Below are 16,420 nucleotides of genomic sequence, written 5' to 3' on the forward strand. Positions count from 1 at the left end.
GGTCTGTCATGCCCAGGCCTGCCCTGTGATTAGTTGTCAGGTCCTGCCCTGACAGAGCTGTAACATGGGAGCCAGCGGGGGTTCATCAGGGAGGGGGTTGGTGCTTAGAGCCCCCCTCACAGCAGACACTGACAGCAGGGCTGCTCTCTCTCTCAGCTACCTGGACAGAGCAAGAGCAACAGGTTCCTCCTTTGCACCTGTCTGTCAGTTCTCTCTGGATGGATCTTGGCCAGCAGCATACAGGCCTGACAGAGCTAACAATTTAACTGTATTGGTTCCCTTAGGACTTATGAAAATTAGTATTAACGGCAGGCCTGACAAAAAGCATCTTGAGAGAAATGTGTGGTGTGTGGTAACAGATCACCTCTGAGTTGTTTTCAACTCTCATCCTCTCTGATGTCTCCTTCCTGATAGATAGCTTACCTGTAAACTAGAGGCTTGCATCTCATGCATACTGGAGTTCAATCAAATTATTGCATGGCAGGTGCCATAGTGAAGGGCTTAAAGAGCTGTCTCAATGAGTGTTCTTTTGATAGCGGCTGATGTGAGCTGGATAGACTTCTAAAGCCCCACCTGTAGGCAAAGTAGAGCAGTTCTCCTTCTCACACTAATAATGTCTTACTGTTTCTAAATGCACACTATTTTCCTGTGCTACTACTCGTCACCACACTTTCTCCCAAATAAGGACAATGCAAATAGTCCGGGTAGTCATGATTAGCTGTTCAGGAGCCTTATGGCTTGGGGGTAGAAGCTGTTAAGAAGCCTTTTGGACCTAGACTTGGCGCTCCGGTACTGCTTGCCGTGCGGTAGCAGAGAGAACAATCTATGACTAGGGTGGCTGGAGTCTTTGACAATTTTTAGGGCCTTCCTCTGACACCCGCCTGGTTTAGAGGTCCTGGATGGCAGGAAGCTTGGCCCCAGTGATGTAATGGGCCATACGTACTACCCTCTGTAGTGCCTTGCGTTCGGAGGCCGAGCAGTTACCATACCAGGCGGTGATGCAACCAGTCAGGATGCTCTCGTTGGTGCAGCTGTATACATTTTTGAGGATCTAAGGACCCATGCCAAATCTTTTCAGTCTCCTGAGGGGGAATAGGTTTTGTCGTGCCCTCTTCACAACTGTCTTGGTGTGTTTGGACCATGATTGTTTGTTGGTGATGTGGACACCAAGGAACTTGAAGCTCTCAACCTGTTCCACTACAGCCCCGTCGATGAGAATGGGGGCGTGCTCAGTCCTTTTTTTCCCCCCTGTAGTCCACAATCATCTCCTTTGTCTTGATCACGTTGAGGGAGAGGTTGTTATCCTGGCCTCCTCCCTATAGGCTGTCTCATTGTTGTCGGTGATCAGGCCTACCACTGTTGTGTCATCGGCAAATGTAATGATGGTGTTGGAGTCGTGCCTGGTCATGCAGTCATGGGTGAACAGGGAGTACAGGAGGGGACTGAACATGCACCCCTGAGGGGCCCCGTGTTGAGGATCAGCATGGCAGATGTGTGGTTACCTAATCTTTGTCAACATTCGACAGATGTAAAAATGTCTCAAAGTACCTTTAATTTTTCTCCTGCGGTTTTCCCAAGCTGAAGTTGACCGGAAATGATCTGCAAGATTGGCGCCAGTTTGGAACAACTAGACAAGAGAGATGTGCCTGTCTCTGATCAACTATTATACGCACATTCACGGTATGTAAATGTTTACCATAAATGTAGTTTAATTTGTGATGGTCAAGATCACTGAACAGCGCTCACGAAAAAGCATTACTGAGATTGAGAAGCTAGCAGTGTTGCACCGCATAGTGAATGAACAATCTATTGTCAATGGATTTCATGTTACTTTTGACAGCTGAATATTGTTTGCCAATGTTTAACGTTAACTAGCTAGCTAACGTTAGCTAGCTAACTAGACACCTTGTTAGTGACGATAAACAGACAGCAAAATGATTTGTTTATCAATGTTTTTTCTTAGTTCTACACAATGCTCATGGAGGAGGCAAACAAACTCAAAGGCACAGGGAAGAGACATCTCGTCATGGGGGACGTGGTGTCAGCAGTCAACGTCCTTCAAGAAGCCTGCGGGATGCTGTGAGTAGGGCTGGAAGACACACACACACACACACACAGTTGAAGGAATCTGTCTGTAAAATAATTTCTAATTAATGTCCTAATCAACAACTTTTCCCTATTTATCTTTCCAAAGCCATAAAGTATGGTGATACAGTAGATAAGTGCGGAGAGGCTTTCTTCCTGTGTGGTAAAGTTCTCCTGGAGCTGGCCAGGTAGGTTTTCATTGTCTTTCGCAGTATTTTAATTTAAGTGATATAAATTATGATCAGTGAGGTAGGTTACCAACTGTCAGCCTGCTGAATTCTGGGAGCTAACGCAAGTCTTCAGGTCTCACCAAACCACCTCCATTACAGTTGTAGCTAAGACTTAGAATATGTAATTTTGTCTTTGTGAAACAGGATGGAGAACGGCGTCTTGGGGAACGCTCTGATGAGGGTTCCTGAAGAAGAAGAGGAGAAAGGAGAGGAAGAGAAGCCCAAAGACTCCAACATTGAAAGCACAGACAATGTTGACGGTAAGCATTTTGCATTGTTAAACCACACAAGTAGTTGACGCTTGCCTAAAGCTACAGAATACATGCTTAAATTAATTATACAATTTGGCCTAGTGGTTGTGCTGATCAAATCAAATCAAATTTGCCACATGCGCCAAATACAACAGGTGTAGTGAAATGCTTACTTACAAGCCCTTAACCAACAATGCAGTTTTAAGAAAAATAAGTGTTAAGTAAAAAATAGATAAGTAAAAAATGTATGCAAATAGTCCGGGTAGCCATGATTAGCTGTTCAGGAGTCTTATGGCTTGGGGGTAGAAGCTGTTAAGAAGCCTTTTGGACCTAGACTTGGCGTTCCGGTACCGCTTGCCGTGCGGTAGCAGAGAGAACAGTCTATGACTAAAGTGGCTAGAGTCTGACAATTTTTAGGGCCTCCTCTGACACCGCCTGCTATAGAGGTCCTGGATGGCAGGAAGCTTGGCCCCTATGATGTACTGGGCCATTAATTAATGAAGATAATGTTGTAGATCAGATAATGCTGTTTATAGGGCGGCAGGTAGCCTAGCGGTTAAAAGCTTTGGGCCAGTATCTGAAAGGTCGCTGGTTAAAATCCCTGAGCAGACTATGTGAAAAATCTGTTGACGTGCCCTTGATCAAAGCACTTAACCCTACTTGCTCCTGTAAGTCGCTCTGGATAAGAGCATCTGCTAAATGACTCAAATCTAAATGTATAATGTTGTAGTCACATTTACCCATCTTGATTCTTACACGCATCTCAATCTACCTTTGTTATCACAGAGAACACCAGGGATGAGCTCAGAGGCCAAGGCAGAAGAGAAGAATGGCGAGAAAGACAGATTCAGATCACAGTGGAGGAGACTGGAAGAGGCAATGAGGGACAGACTGAACGGCCATGTTTATGGTTCTGACACCACTATCGGAGAGGAGAAAGTCAACGGATAGAAGATTGACGAAGTTGAGAATGGATAGACGGAGTCATCAGAAGAGGAGGATGGATGGAGGTAAACTTTTGGCCAGTTTAAGGCAAACCCACCATAATAATGTTTACACAATATCTTAAAAGAAAAGAGAAGAAATGTAATGCACTCACACACTTCTGTCAATATTTCAGATGATGAGTGTGAGGGGGGAGAAACGGAAGAAAAGGTGAGACTTTTTATCTACTACTAACTGATCTGTGTGTTCCGGCTGATGGTTTAGTCATTAAGTTAACATTAGATGACCTTTGACCTCAGGAGGACATAGCGGGGGACAGTGACGATGAGGAAGTGGGCAACCTGCAGTTAGCCTGGGAGATGCTGGAGGTGGCTAAGGTAATCTACAAAAAGTACAGTACAATACCCACTCGTCTCCATGTGTTTTACCCTGCTATCCTCTAGTTCAGGGGTATTCAACAATTACCTTATGAGGTCCGGAGCCTGCTGGTTTTCTGTTCTACCTGATAATTAATTGCACACACCTGGTGTCCCAGGTCTAAATCAGTCCCTGATTAGAGGGGAACAATGGAAAAATGCAGTGAAACTGTCTTCGAGCTCCAGAGTTGAGTTTGAAGGCTCTTGTTGTGTATATAGGGCTTTTCAACTCAGCCATTGAGCAATTCAGCAAGGTTATTATAGTTGTGTTTTTATATTTGTTTTTATTTCTATTTGTTTTAAGATTTTTATTTAAAATTCAGTTTAAATTAAGTTTTCTGAACCACTTAACTCGTTTTTTAATTACTTTTAAGTTCTATCAAAACATTTTTAGTTTTAGTGTTAGGGACAGAAAGTAGCCTATGTGTGGGAGGCTAGGAGCCATTTATGTGTTGTATAGTTTTTGGGGATGTCATTTCTTGCCACTGGGGCAGTAATGCATAAAGTGATAGGTCAAGTCATAGGTTAGGCTAGGTTTAAAGGTAGACTCAGCGAGATGCACAAAGTAAACAGTAGTAGTGAGTCCATTTCCGCAACAACCAGGGGCCTCATTTATCAATATTGCTTAGAAACTATTCTAAAATAATACTTACGAATGCCACCGCCACGCTGACCAGATGCTCTCGGGGTATGCGAGAACACATGATCAGACGAGGAAAGAGCAATAGGAGTAGCAGTGTTTTCTGTGGTAATCCATGTTTCCGTCAGCGCCAAGAAGTCGAGAGACTGGAGGGTAGCATAGGCTGAGATGAACTCTGCCTTGTTGGCTGCAGAAAGGCAGTTCCAGAGGCTGCCGGAGACCTGGAACTCCACGTGGGTCGTGCGCGCAGGGACCACCAGATTAGAGTGGTAGCAGCCATGCGGTATGAAACGTTTGTATGGCCTGTGCAGAGAGGAGAGAGGGATACAGACACATAGTTGACAGGCTACAGAAAAGGCTACAATAATGCAAAAGAGATCGGAATTAAATTAACTAAACATCTGGGGAAGCGAGAGAGCGGGGCCTCCCTCGACTAACTCCCGCAGAACAACTTGGCAGAACTGTCTTCGTTTTGGGGACAGCTGCCGCTGAACAAAGAGGTTGTGCTAATAACTCTAAGCTAATTGCCTAGCACAAGTGTAGCCACTCCCCCTCCTATTGAGTTGTAATCTGCAGAGAACAAAAGAAGTGGCTGGACCTGCGTCCAGTGTGAATGGGTAGCAATCGCTTCTTAAGCAGACTGGGTAGCTTACTAACTATGACAGACAGACAGAACCAACACAGTTTACAAATGAAAACAATTCTACTTACAGAATCAAGCAGGATCCTTCCAAGACTATTAGTTTAGAGAACTACAAATAAAGAGGGGTACCCCATGAATTCAGAAGTGGACGCACACAATAACAGAATGACTGTGAATTAATAATTGCATAATGATGAACTGTTTAACACATGTTGACACTTATAGGAATGGCGGAAATCACTCAACCATTTTCTGATCTCACCCATGGCCACAAGATGGCGATGAAGGACAAGATAAAGTGAACTCCTGAGGGTTTGCAGGCACTTGAGAAATTGAAACAGTTGCTAACCTTTTCTCCTTGTTTAGGTTTGCCGGATCATTCTAAACCATTTAATCTATTTGTGTGTGAGAAAAAAATCCTTATACAGGATCACAGTGGGAAGCAGCGGCCCGTTGCATACTACTCTAAGAGACTTGACAGTGTGGTGAGAGGGTTGGTGTGTTGCCTCAGAGCTGTAGCAATGTCAATGTGCCATGTCCCTACCAACTGACGATGATGGTGAGCCCCATGATTGTGCTGTCCTAGTTGACCTGGTCTGTAAGCCATGCCCTGATTATTTGATGTGCCTTTAACTAATGCAGATTTGGAACTATTGGTTGATGGTTCCGCTCAAAAATCACCTCAAGGCGAACCATTAGTGGCTGATGCAGTAACTACGGCTGCCACTACCTTAGAAAGTACTAAACTACCATCCCATCTGTCAGCTCAGGCTGCAGAATTGTTTGCTCTTACTAGAACATTTATTTTGGCTAAGGATAAAACTGTTATGGTTTATACTGACAGCAGGTATGCATTTGGGGTTGTGGATGACTTCGGTACGCTCTGGAAGCAACGTGGGTTCCTCACCTCATCTGGTAAGACAATTTCACATTCTGAATTGGTTGAAAACTAGTTGGAGGCTATTTTGTTGATACTTCCTGTCTCTGTTAAAAACATGTTTTCTTTACAAGATGTGTCTGCCAGTGGAATTTCATCTCTGGAACACAAAATGTACATGCGATTCACAGACTCAGCTGTGGATGGGCCCAAATGTCCTGCCGGCCTTGCCTAGGTCCTGTTTTTTTCCCCATGTTGCTAAAGAGGGGAGTAGTGGGATTTGTGGGAGTAGTGGGAATTGTAAATACTTTTTGGTTTGCTCCAGGTTTTTCTGTATTTGTGGAGCAATTTTGTGCAAAATGTGTAAACCCCTTTTCCACAGAATATATTGACACTGATGGGTTTTGAGGATCAAATGGTAAGCTACTGTGCAGCACTTAACAATGTTCTGAAGTCTATTTTCCCCAGGATAAAAGTGGCTTTGCCTGAACCAAAGGGAGGACAGCTCCACAAATTGCAGCCAGGGGAGAGATTGGGTGGTCATCAAGGACCTCCGCAGAAAGACTTGGCACCAACAGCGCTGGACTGGTCCATTCCAGGTGCTCCTGAAGGTTGCAGAGAGGTCAACGTGGGTTCATGCCAGCCACTGCAGGAATGTGCCCCAGAGCCCAGACAAAGATGTACCAGCCGATGAATCGTCATAGCGACCCCAGTGGCCATGGGAGGACCAGGACCGGACTCTACACATCACGTTTGTTGCTTTCGTGATCAGTCTTCTCATTGCAGCTTTTGTATGGGCCCTGGGAGAAGTGGCCACAATGCAATTGAAGAATACCAGCATAGTCCCACGGCGGGACTTAAATAACAGCCCCTCCAGCTCGAGCCAACGGCAGGCTCAGGACAGGAGTCCAGCAAACAATAGCCGTCCCATTGTTTAAGAAGACTGATTGTCCTCTTTGCACAGATGAAGAGTTTACTTCTGTATAACTTTTTAATTGTTTAAATGATTCCCTTAAGAACGTTTTGCACCATGTTAACGTGAAGTTAATTTGAAAGTAAGAATTCAAAGTTTAAATGGTTTGGACTGATTTAAGATTTAGCAAAAGTGAAAATTAAGGAAACGTTTTATGTTATGAATATTTGTTACTGGTGTTAATACCGTGTTTAATTTTTTTGGTTTAGTGGATTTTTCACAGGTTAGAAATGATACACCTTAAAGGACACACAAATTTTCTGAAGTTTCTATTTCCAGAGTTTTGGTTGCACACATGTAAATTGTCCTGATAACAAATGTACTGAAAAACCCAATGTAAACCTGGTAACAAATTCAAGGACAAATGTAATATTAAAGGTTGCCATGACCAGGGCCAGAATGCAGGATGTGAAGGATTAGCCGAGCTACCTTTTCTTGCTGAAGACAGTGATGTTTGACCTGTTGCATATTTAGAAATGCGCCTGTTGTAGACAGAGGTTTGCTCTCACAAGGTCGGCTCAATGGGAGTGGAATATTGGCTGAATGCCCAGACTCTGTGATTGCCAGCTGTTCTCCTAAGCAGCCGTACTCTGGGAGAAAACGCTTTGCTGTGAAAGGATCCACATGGCTATCTTTGTTATACCTAAAAGTTTTATAGTGCTTATGGGTAACGTTATATACGGTTTAACAATAATTTTATATAAGAAACTGAGTTTCTTAAGGGGGGAATGTGAGAGAGAAAAATTAAGTATTTACCTGATTTGTTAGACCTGTATTGTTTCAATTTCTCTTTGCTTCTCAGTAACCTGGTCACACGGCATAAGACAAAGAGCCTCTGAGAGTGACCACAGTTCTGTTGCAACCAATTACCTTCAGAAGTCACATAATTAGTTAAATAAAGTCCACCTGTGTGCAATCTAAGTGTCACATGATCTGTCACATGATCTCAGTTGTCACATGATACACCTGTTCTGAAAGGCCCCAGAGTCTGCAACACCACTAAGCAAGGGGCTCCACCAAGCAAGCGGCACCATGAAGACCAAGGAGCTTTCCAAACAGGTCAGGGACAAAGTTGTGGAGAAGTACAGATCAGGGTTGGGTTATAAAAAAAATATCAGAAACTTTGAACTTCCCATGGAGCACCATTAAATCCATTATTAAAAAATTGAAAGAATATGGCACCACAACAAACCTGCCAAGAAAGGGCCGCCCACCAAAACTCACGGACCAGGCAAGGAGGGCATTAATCAGAGAGGCAACAAAGAGACCAAAGATAACCCTGAAGGAGCTGCAAAGCTCCACAGCGGAGATTGGAGTATCTGTCCATAGGACCACTTTAAGCCGTACACTCCACAGAGCTGGGCTTTACGGACAAACACACACACACACACACACTCTTTATTGTATATTGTTGTGTTATGTTGTTTAATGGGGCAGCTGGTGGTGGAATGTAATGTCTCTAACTTAAGTTTATTCAGTAACCAGTTCACAATAACATTGTTCTCTCTTAGATATATTGTCTACATGTGGTTAGCATGTTCAATTAATACATTATAATTATTAATAATGTAATGGATGTTTTCCTGTTTTTTTCTTAACAAATTAGGTTTATGTAATATAGACTCTCTGTATCTGTCTCAGAAATACACCAATTACTTTAAAAGCACTGCAAATGACCTAGACCAATGTTACATGACAAAACATTAAGAAACAAGTATTTTAATTTCGGGACAGTTCAAATTCAGTTTGGGACAGTTGAAATTGCACTTCGGGATGGTACTGGGACAGTGAGGGAAAATGTTAGTCGTGAGCCCTGATTGCCAGCCAAATTTACCAAATTTACCTGAAGAAAAAGCAATGGTAGGCAGGCTATCAGCGTTTCACCCACAAATGTACAATGTGAGCTGGAGGCAGTATGCATTTTGAAAACATACTTAACCCTCCCGTTGTCCTAGGGTCAAAATGACCCGCCACTGTGTTGAACCAACTTTATTTAATTTTTATATTTTTTGGATCATTTGTGAGAAGGAGGCAGTGATACTTTCTTTAAAGTCTCACTGCCTCCTTCTCACAAATGATCCCCAAAATATAAAAATTAAATAAAGTTGGTTCAACACAGTGGCGGGTCATTTTGACCCTAGGACAACGGGAGGGTTAATTGTTTCAAACCTTCATGTTTTACTTCATATTATGAGGCATGTTTCACCTTGCTTGAAAATCCGACCATACCAGTTATGATTTTCATATGCGCCTTTTCGTGGAACAGTTTCATTTCAATAATAACGTTTTTGTTTCTCAAAATCATTGTCACGTGGTTAATCATAAAATTCTTAATTTAAATGATAAAAATTTATAAATTAAAATTCAACTAATGCAAGAGCACCAGCCTCTGCCATATGGACACATTGATACACCGTGATCATTGGCAGCTAAATAGCCTAAATGAGCGCATGGAACCAATGCAGCTGTTGGCCTATAACTTCCATTATCAACGAAATAAAAATACATAAAGCTGACTAATAAAAACAGAAGAAAATATACTGATTAAAATTCTGGTTCGTTCAATCACATCTATCTACTCAGCCTGTCTGCCTCCCTTTCTATCTGTCTTGACTTGAGCTATCGCTAGTGAAGTGCAACATTGCATCAAATCAATCAACTGGATCCAGCCCAATGCTGTCTCTAGCGAACTTGCAACGTTGTATCAATGCTGATCAACTATCCTATTCCAGGCTCACAGAGTTTCCCTGGTCAGACAGCTGTTTTTGCGCAAGGGAAAGGTATTTAATGACTTTTCTACTGGATATACAGTACCAGTCAAAAGTTTGGACACACCTACTCATTCAAGGGTTTTTCTTTATTTTTTTTTACATTTTTTACATTGTAGAATAATAGTGAAGGCATCAGAACTATGAAATAACACATATGGAATCATGTAGGAACCAAAAAAGTGTTAAACAAATCAAACTATATTTTATATTTGAGATTCTTCAAATAGCCACCCTTTGCCTTGATGACAGCTTTGCACACTCTTGGCATTCTCTCAACCAGCTTCACCTGGAATGCTTTTCCAACAGTCTTGAAGGAGTTCCCACGTATGCTGAGCACTTTCCTTCACTCTGCCGTCCGACTCATCCCAAACCGTCTTAATTGGGTTGAGGTCAGGGGATTGTGGAGGCCAGGTCATCTGATGCAGCACTTCATCACTCTCCTTCTTGGTCAAATAGCCCTTACACAGCCTGGAGGTGTGTTGGGTCATTGTCCTGTTGAAAAACAAATAATAGTCCCACTAAGCCCTAACCAGATGGGATGGCGTATCACTGCAGAATGCTGTGGTAGCCATGCTGGTTAAGTGTGCCTTGAATTCTAAATAAATCACAGACAGTGTCACCAGCAAAGCACCCCCACACCATCACACCTCCTCCTCCATGCTTTACGGTGGGAACTACACATACGGAGATAATCCGTTCACCCACAGCGCGTCTCACAAAGACACAGCTGTTGGAACCAAAAATCTCAAATTTGGACTCCAGACCAAAGGACACATTTCCACTGGTCTAATGTCCTTGCTTGTGTTTCTTGGCCCAAGCTGGTCTCTTCTTCTTATTGGTGTCCTTTAGTAGTGGTTATTCGCAGCAATTCGACCATGAAGGCCTGATTCACACAGTCCCCTCTAAACAGTTGATGTTGAGATGTGTCTGTTACTTGAACTCTGTGAAGCATTTATTTGTGCTGCAATTTCTGAGGCTGGTATCTCTAATGAACTTATCCTCTGCAGCAGAGGTAACTCTGGGTCTTCCATTCCTGTGGCGGTCCTCATGAGAGCCAGTTTCATCAAAGCGCTTGATGGTTTTTGCGATGGCACTTGAATAAACTTTCAAAGTTCTTGAAATGTTCCATATTGACTGACCTTCATATTTTAAAGTAATGATGGAATGTCATTTCTCTTTGCTTATTTGAGCTGTTTTTGCCATAATATGGTCTTGATCTTTTACCAAATAGGGCTATCTTCTGTATACCCCCCCTACCTTGTCGCAACACAACTGATTGTCTCAAATGCATTAAGAAGGAAATAAATTCCACTAATTAACTTTTAAGAAGGCACACCTGTTAATTGAAATGCATTCCAGGTGACTACCTCATGAAGCTGGTTGAGAGGATGCCAAGAGTTTGCAAAGCTGTCATCAAGGCAAAGGGTGGCTATTTGGTTACTACATGATTCCATATGTGTTATTTGATAGTTTTGATGTCTTCACTATTATTCTACAATGTAAAAAATAAAAATAAAGAAAGAAAAACCCTTGAATGAGTAGGTGTGTCCAAACTTTTGACTGGTAGTGTATGGGCACATCAGATCATGATATTTCTTTTTTTCACACCGCGGCTTGGTGATTATCGAGGGGGAGATTGTTGGAAAGATTTTTCAATTAGGCCTACTGTGAGGAACTATTAGGCTGTCATTCGCAATGGATGTAAAAAACAGACTTAGTTGATTTACTGTGTGAGGTGAAGTGGTGGACATGGTGAGTTAAGACAATCAGAAATCAAACGTTCCTGAGTTTGCGCGCAACAGACCAGGTTGGCTACTTCTGTGTGCTCAGGCGCGCACGCTCCCTCAACATTAACAAGACAGAGAAACCAGACCCATGCTCATTGCTCACATGGAGCGCTCTAAACAAAAGACAATGAAAAAATGTATGACTCATAAATGATGGTTGTGAGAAACAAGGTTTAGTTTATTTCATAAGTGTAGCAGGTTGTGAACTCTGCAAACAATGTTTCCACTCCGAGAATGAGAACAGTAAATGACTTTAGGCCTAATTAGTAATACAATACACTAACAGAAATTCATGTAAACATATTACGGGGTTTAATGGTACATTTACTACTGGTGACATATGTAATGGGGAATTGATACAAATAAACAATCAAAAGGCAAACAGTTCACACAATAAAAACCCAAAATTAGCGGGAGACAGCTGAGTGCTTTCTGGAGAGCTGAGTGCATGCCATCTGGAGAGAGACGCGCATATAGTCTCACTTCGCCACACACCCCTCCCCTTCTTAACATTTTAAATTATAGTCAAGAAACATTATCTTCACACATATTTTAGATGCTTTTCACTGACAGCCGGCTACAACAGAGCCTGGATTCGAACCAGGATCTCTAATGGCACAGCTAGCACTGCGATGCAGTGCCTTAGACCACTGCTCCACTCGACTGCTGTTGAATAATTAATGAATATTCAGACATATCCAACCTTTTTTAAAAAGTAAAAATAAAGTTAGTAAATTTAAACGGTTTGAGGGTTATTCTATTTTCATTGCGGTCTTCATGCATAATCGTCAGTTACATGGTTATTCAATTACCATCACAGCCCTAGGTTAAATATGTTGTAGTAAAGTTCCGCTACAGTCCACAGGGGGGCACTGTCACTGTTAGATGTGTGCTTCAATCAGAAAAACGTTCTCTCATTACTTGTGTCATCTAGCTAGCCAGCCAGTAGCTTCCGAAGTGGCTAGCCAGCCAAGCTAGCTACATAAACGAAACCTATCAAAGACACTTGCTGAAAATAAACACTTTTCCTAATATCATGACTTAAATAAACATCATTAATTTGCCCATTCACTAAATATACTGTTAAATAACTATTGACACCCAATAGCTTAAGGATGCTGAGTGCTAACGCTAGCTTATTAGCATTAGCCAACCCATGCTGAGGGAAACTAAGTTAGCTAGTTAGCTACCACCAACCCTGCACAAACCTATTGCTAACTCTGCTGCTGCTGCTGCACTTCGACTATCTGGCTGTTCTGCCCTTTCCACCTCATTCACTGCTGCCTCAACATGCTCGCTTTTTTGCCATTCTTTCAGAAGAAGTGGCAAAAATCCATATTTGCACTGTGCTATGCTGAGTCTGACTGAGGGACAGGCATTTCGCTGAGTGATGACATTGATATCTAACTGGTGCTGTAGGGGTGGGGAAGGGGTCAAGGGACTCAAGTAGGGGTGGGGAAGGGGTCAAGGGACTCAAGCGGTCCACTGCCTTGTGAAATCTCGACCAATCACAGCAGGCACAGCATCACTCCATGGGCTTCTTGTAGTGTTTATTTTTGTCATAAAAATTTGTCAGTAAAACACGTTTTTAAATACTTTATAATGCAAGTGATGTGTGGTTATGGAAATGTATATCAGACTGAAATGTAAATCAAAAACTGGATCAAAAACAAAGGCCTAATGATGTCATGGCTGTGTGTAAATTTATGCACACTCTCAAGCAAACCTTCATATTGATCAATCTCACACTTTGCTTGGAAATGATCCCATGCGTACTGATTTGTACCTAAGCATGATTGATAAATTAGGCCCCTGGAGCTTTGAAGCTTGAGGCTAAACTTCTCCTGTAGCTACAAGTTGTAGCAGCTTGAAGCGCACCCCTGAACATGTGTGTGAGAGCAAAGTCTTACATCGTGCTCATCTCAATGGCCACGTTAGAGTGGATCACTTTTGTCAAGTCAGTGACCATCGTTGGTCAGTCTTTCAAAATGTGTTGCATTCTGGGGGAGAAAATTGTCCGACTTGCGCCCACATGTGAATTGCAAGTTTCTGCAGTTGCGCTTAAACTTCACCCTGCAGCCATCGCCTGCATTGTGGGAGGCTCTATTGTCAACCAATCGTTAGGGTGTTTTTGTTTGACCCACACGAACGTGACCAAAGTCATGACTGAAACCAATTTGCTGCAATTTATGTATACAGTGGATAGATACAAATAAATAATATTTGAGGCTATCTCACTAATTGATTGTACAATATACACAATTTTTTATTTCAGTTTGTGAGTGTGTGATTATGGGGGTTAGATACATGTTAATTTCGACATTATAAAGAAAACATTTTATTAACAATGGCAACACTGCCATGTTGATCTGAGCCTTGCTGTTGGAAAACCATATTAGTGTCCGATTTTCGGCTATTGCAGATGCACCTCCCTCGATTGAACTCCTCGGCTTTCTGTCCGACTTTCGGCTATTGCAGATGCACCTCCCTCGATTTAACTCCTCGGCTTTCTGTCTACCGTCGGTTGCTTTAGATTTACCACTTAAACGTGCCTAATATCTACGGTCCTGCTTGTGACAAGTCAATCTCGGTGTGACCCGCCAGATTCAGAAGCTTGAATATCGTCTTTGAAAAAAAGCTCGAACGACCAATTCCATTTTTGCCCCCCAAAACCGAAGATAATTCGTGATGGTTTTTATTTGATTTTAGTTCGTTTTGGAGTGAAAGATAATAGTTTCAGTATAGTTGTAGGTTTTCATACAGGTTCCTTAATTTTATTTCAGTTTACTAAATTGTTTATTCATGATTAGTTTTCGTTTGTTTCAGTTTTAGTTTACTATAATAACCTTGAGCCGTTGGATAGATGTATACGAGACAGACTTTACAGTTTGAGAGCCTGAGTTTGTGTTTTATTGAAGGAAAGATTGTAAGGACCAGTTGCTGGGCGCCCAGGCCGAGATGCACTACGAGCTGGGCCTCACCCCCTGCTCTGACTGCCAGTACAGCCAGGCCATCAAACACTTCAACAACTCTGCAGGGTCATCAAGAGCAGACTAGGTGAGGTGGATGTGAATGTGAATGTGATTGGTGATTCTAATTTTGAATGAAAATGAATTGTTTAGATGGTTTTACTATTGTAAATTGTAGTTTTCTACTTTGTAACAAACACTCTTTCATGGTTTGTCTCCCAGCCAATCTCCAGGGGGTGTTAGAGGCAGAGGGGCCAATGAAGCCCTGAAGAGAGGAAGGAGATGGTGGAGTTGAAGGCTCTGCTGCCAGAGATCCAGGAGAAGGTGGAGGACACCACCTTGGGCCAGAAGATGGCTGCCTCTGCTGCAGCAGTGGCTGTGAAGCAGGAGACACTGGTGAGCAGGGGATTAGGATGGAGGGGGATCTAACCAAATTGAGTAACAATACGGCAAGCATTAAGTTTGATTCCACATTTCATTGGTTGATTTTCAGGCAGGTGGTTCAGTGTTTCCAGCTCCGAGTGGAAGATCTCAAAACGGTGGGATGTTTGCATCTATGATAAGCCTAAAACTCTTGATTTTAGGCAGGTTTATTGGCTAGTTTGTGTTTTAAAACAACATATTCTAATGGGTATGTCTGTGTGTTCTACCCCTCACTCAGATTCAAGTTAGGTCCACCAACAGAAATGGCCCCTCAGTCTCCAGCCTCTGACATCTCACACCTGGTCAGAAAAAAAGGCCAGTGACGTGAACCTATCTGCTCCCAGATAACACCTCTAGTCCTCACCCTAGTATCTACACACACACCTATTTGTACCGTTTAACAGAGGAAACCAGAAGACAGCCCAGTAAAGGAGAGTGACTTTAAAAAGGTGAAACAGGAGACTCATGTTAACAGCAGCAGAGACCACATCAACAAAGCCAACGATGTCAAAAAACGAAATGGAGGTTGAAAGGTATGTATTGAGTGTATTTTCCACTGCACAGGTAGTGACAGTAACTATCATGGAATACCTACATGTACTACTACTAGACCAATTTTAAATGCACTAAATAGATCACCATCACATTCAGTAGCATGTGTGCCTCTTTGTGATTGCAATGACAAAGTCATTGTCAGTGAATTCAGTGTTATGATTATTTTTTATTTTCCCCCCTGCAGCCAGTGAAGCCCCGGCGACTGCCTGATGTCATCACATCCTTCTAATGCAGATGAAGTTGTAAATACATTTATGTCATGTTCCTATGGTGTACCTGGTTGTGCTGCTTTTCATATTTGTAATATTTAGTACCAGATAATTAATAAAGAGTACCTAATTGATCAATTAATAATCTTTGTTTGAATTGTAAAGAAACTTAAAATGGGAATTGGGTAGGAAGTTATCTACCTCTTGAAACAGTTTAAACAAATGCCCCAGTTCCTCCTCTCAGTGATCAATGTAATAACATTGAATTTATGTATGCCTATGAATTAGATGCGCCTTCGCTTGGCACTCAGCATTAAGGAGATACATTGTGGGTAAGGCTCAGCGATAGGACCTGTCCTGTCCAGGGGGTGTACTTGTACATCAAGCTGCCTCACGCTACAGAAACAGGAGAAAGGCTCCTGCTCATATGAGCCGTTCCGGCTCGCACAAGCCAAGGCTACTTCTTTCTATGGAATAGATATCCTTGCTCAGTGGCCAGCCCTGTTGAATTCACTCATTATCAGATGACTGGGTTGGTGAGAAACACTTTGCTGAGAGGGAACAGAGGTGGAAGATGTAGGAAAATTCAGCGTTACAGCGTGATTTGACATTTAAAGGCAATGTTCCCTCGTTAGCAGACTGCATT

At 42.4% G+C, this 16,420-nt stretch overlaps 1 pseudogene across 1 annotated transcript; it reads left to right on the forward strand.

Annotated features, from left to right (window-relative positions):
• The first annotated feature begins 1,978 nt into the window (after positions 1-1,978).
• Positions 1,979-15,540, forward strand: LOC311146983 (protein HGV2-like; annotated as a pseudogene). Its single transcript has 10 exons — positions 1,979-2,079; positions 2,195-2,273; positions 2,460-2,575; positions 3,687-3,721; positions 3,811-3,902; positions 14,534-14,675; positions 14,810-14,983; positions 15,081-15,146; positions 15,249-15,329; positions 15,417-15,540. The product of its transcript is annotated as a protein HGV2-like (transcript).
• Positions 15,541-16,420: the final 880 nt, after the last annotated feature.

Source organism: Coregonus lavaretus (genome assembly GCF_964263955.1).
Source record: "Coregonus lavaretus genome assembly, chromosome: 19".
In the NCBI taxonomy this organism is placed as follows: domain Eukaryota; kingdom Metazoa; phylum Chordata; class Actinopteri; order Salmoniformes; family Salmonidae; genus Coregonus; species Coregonus lavaretus.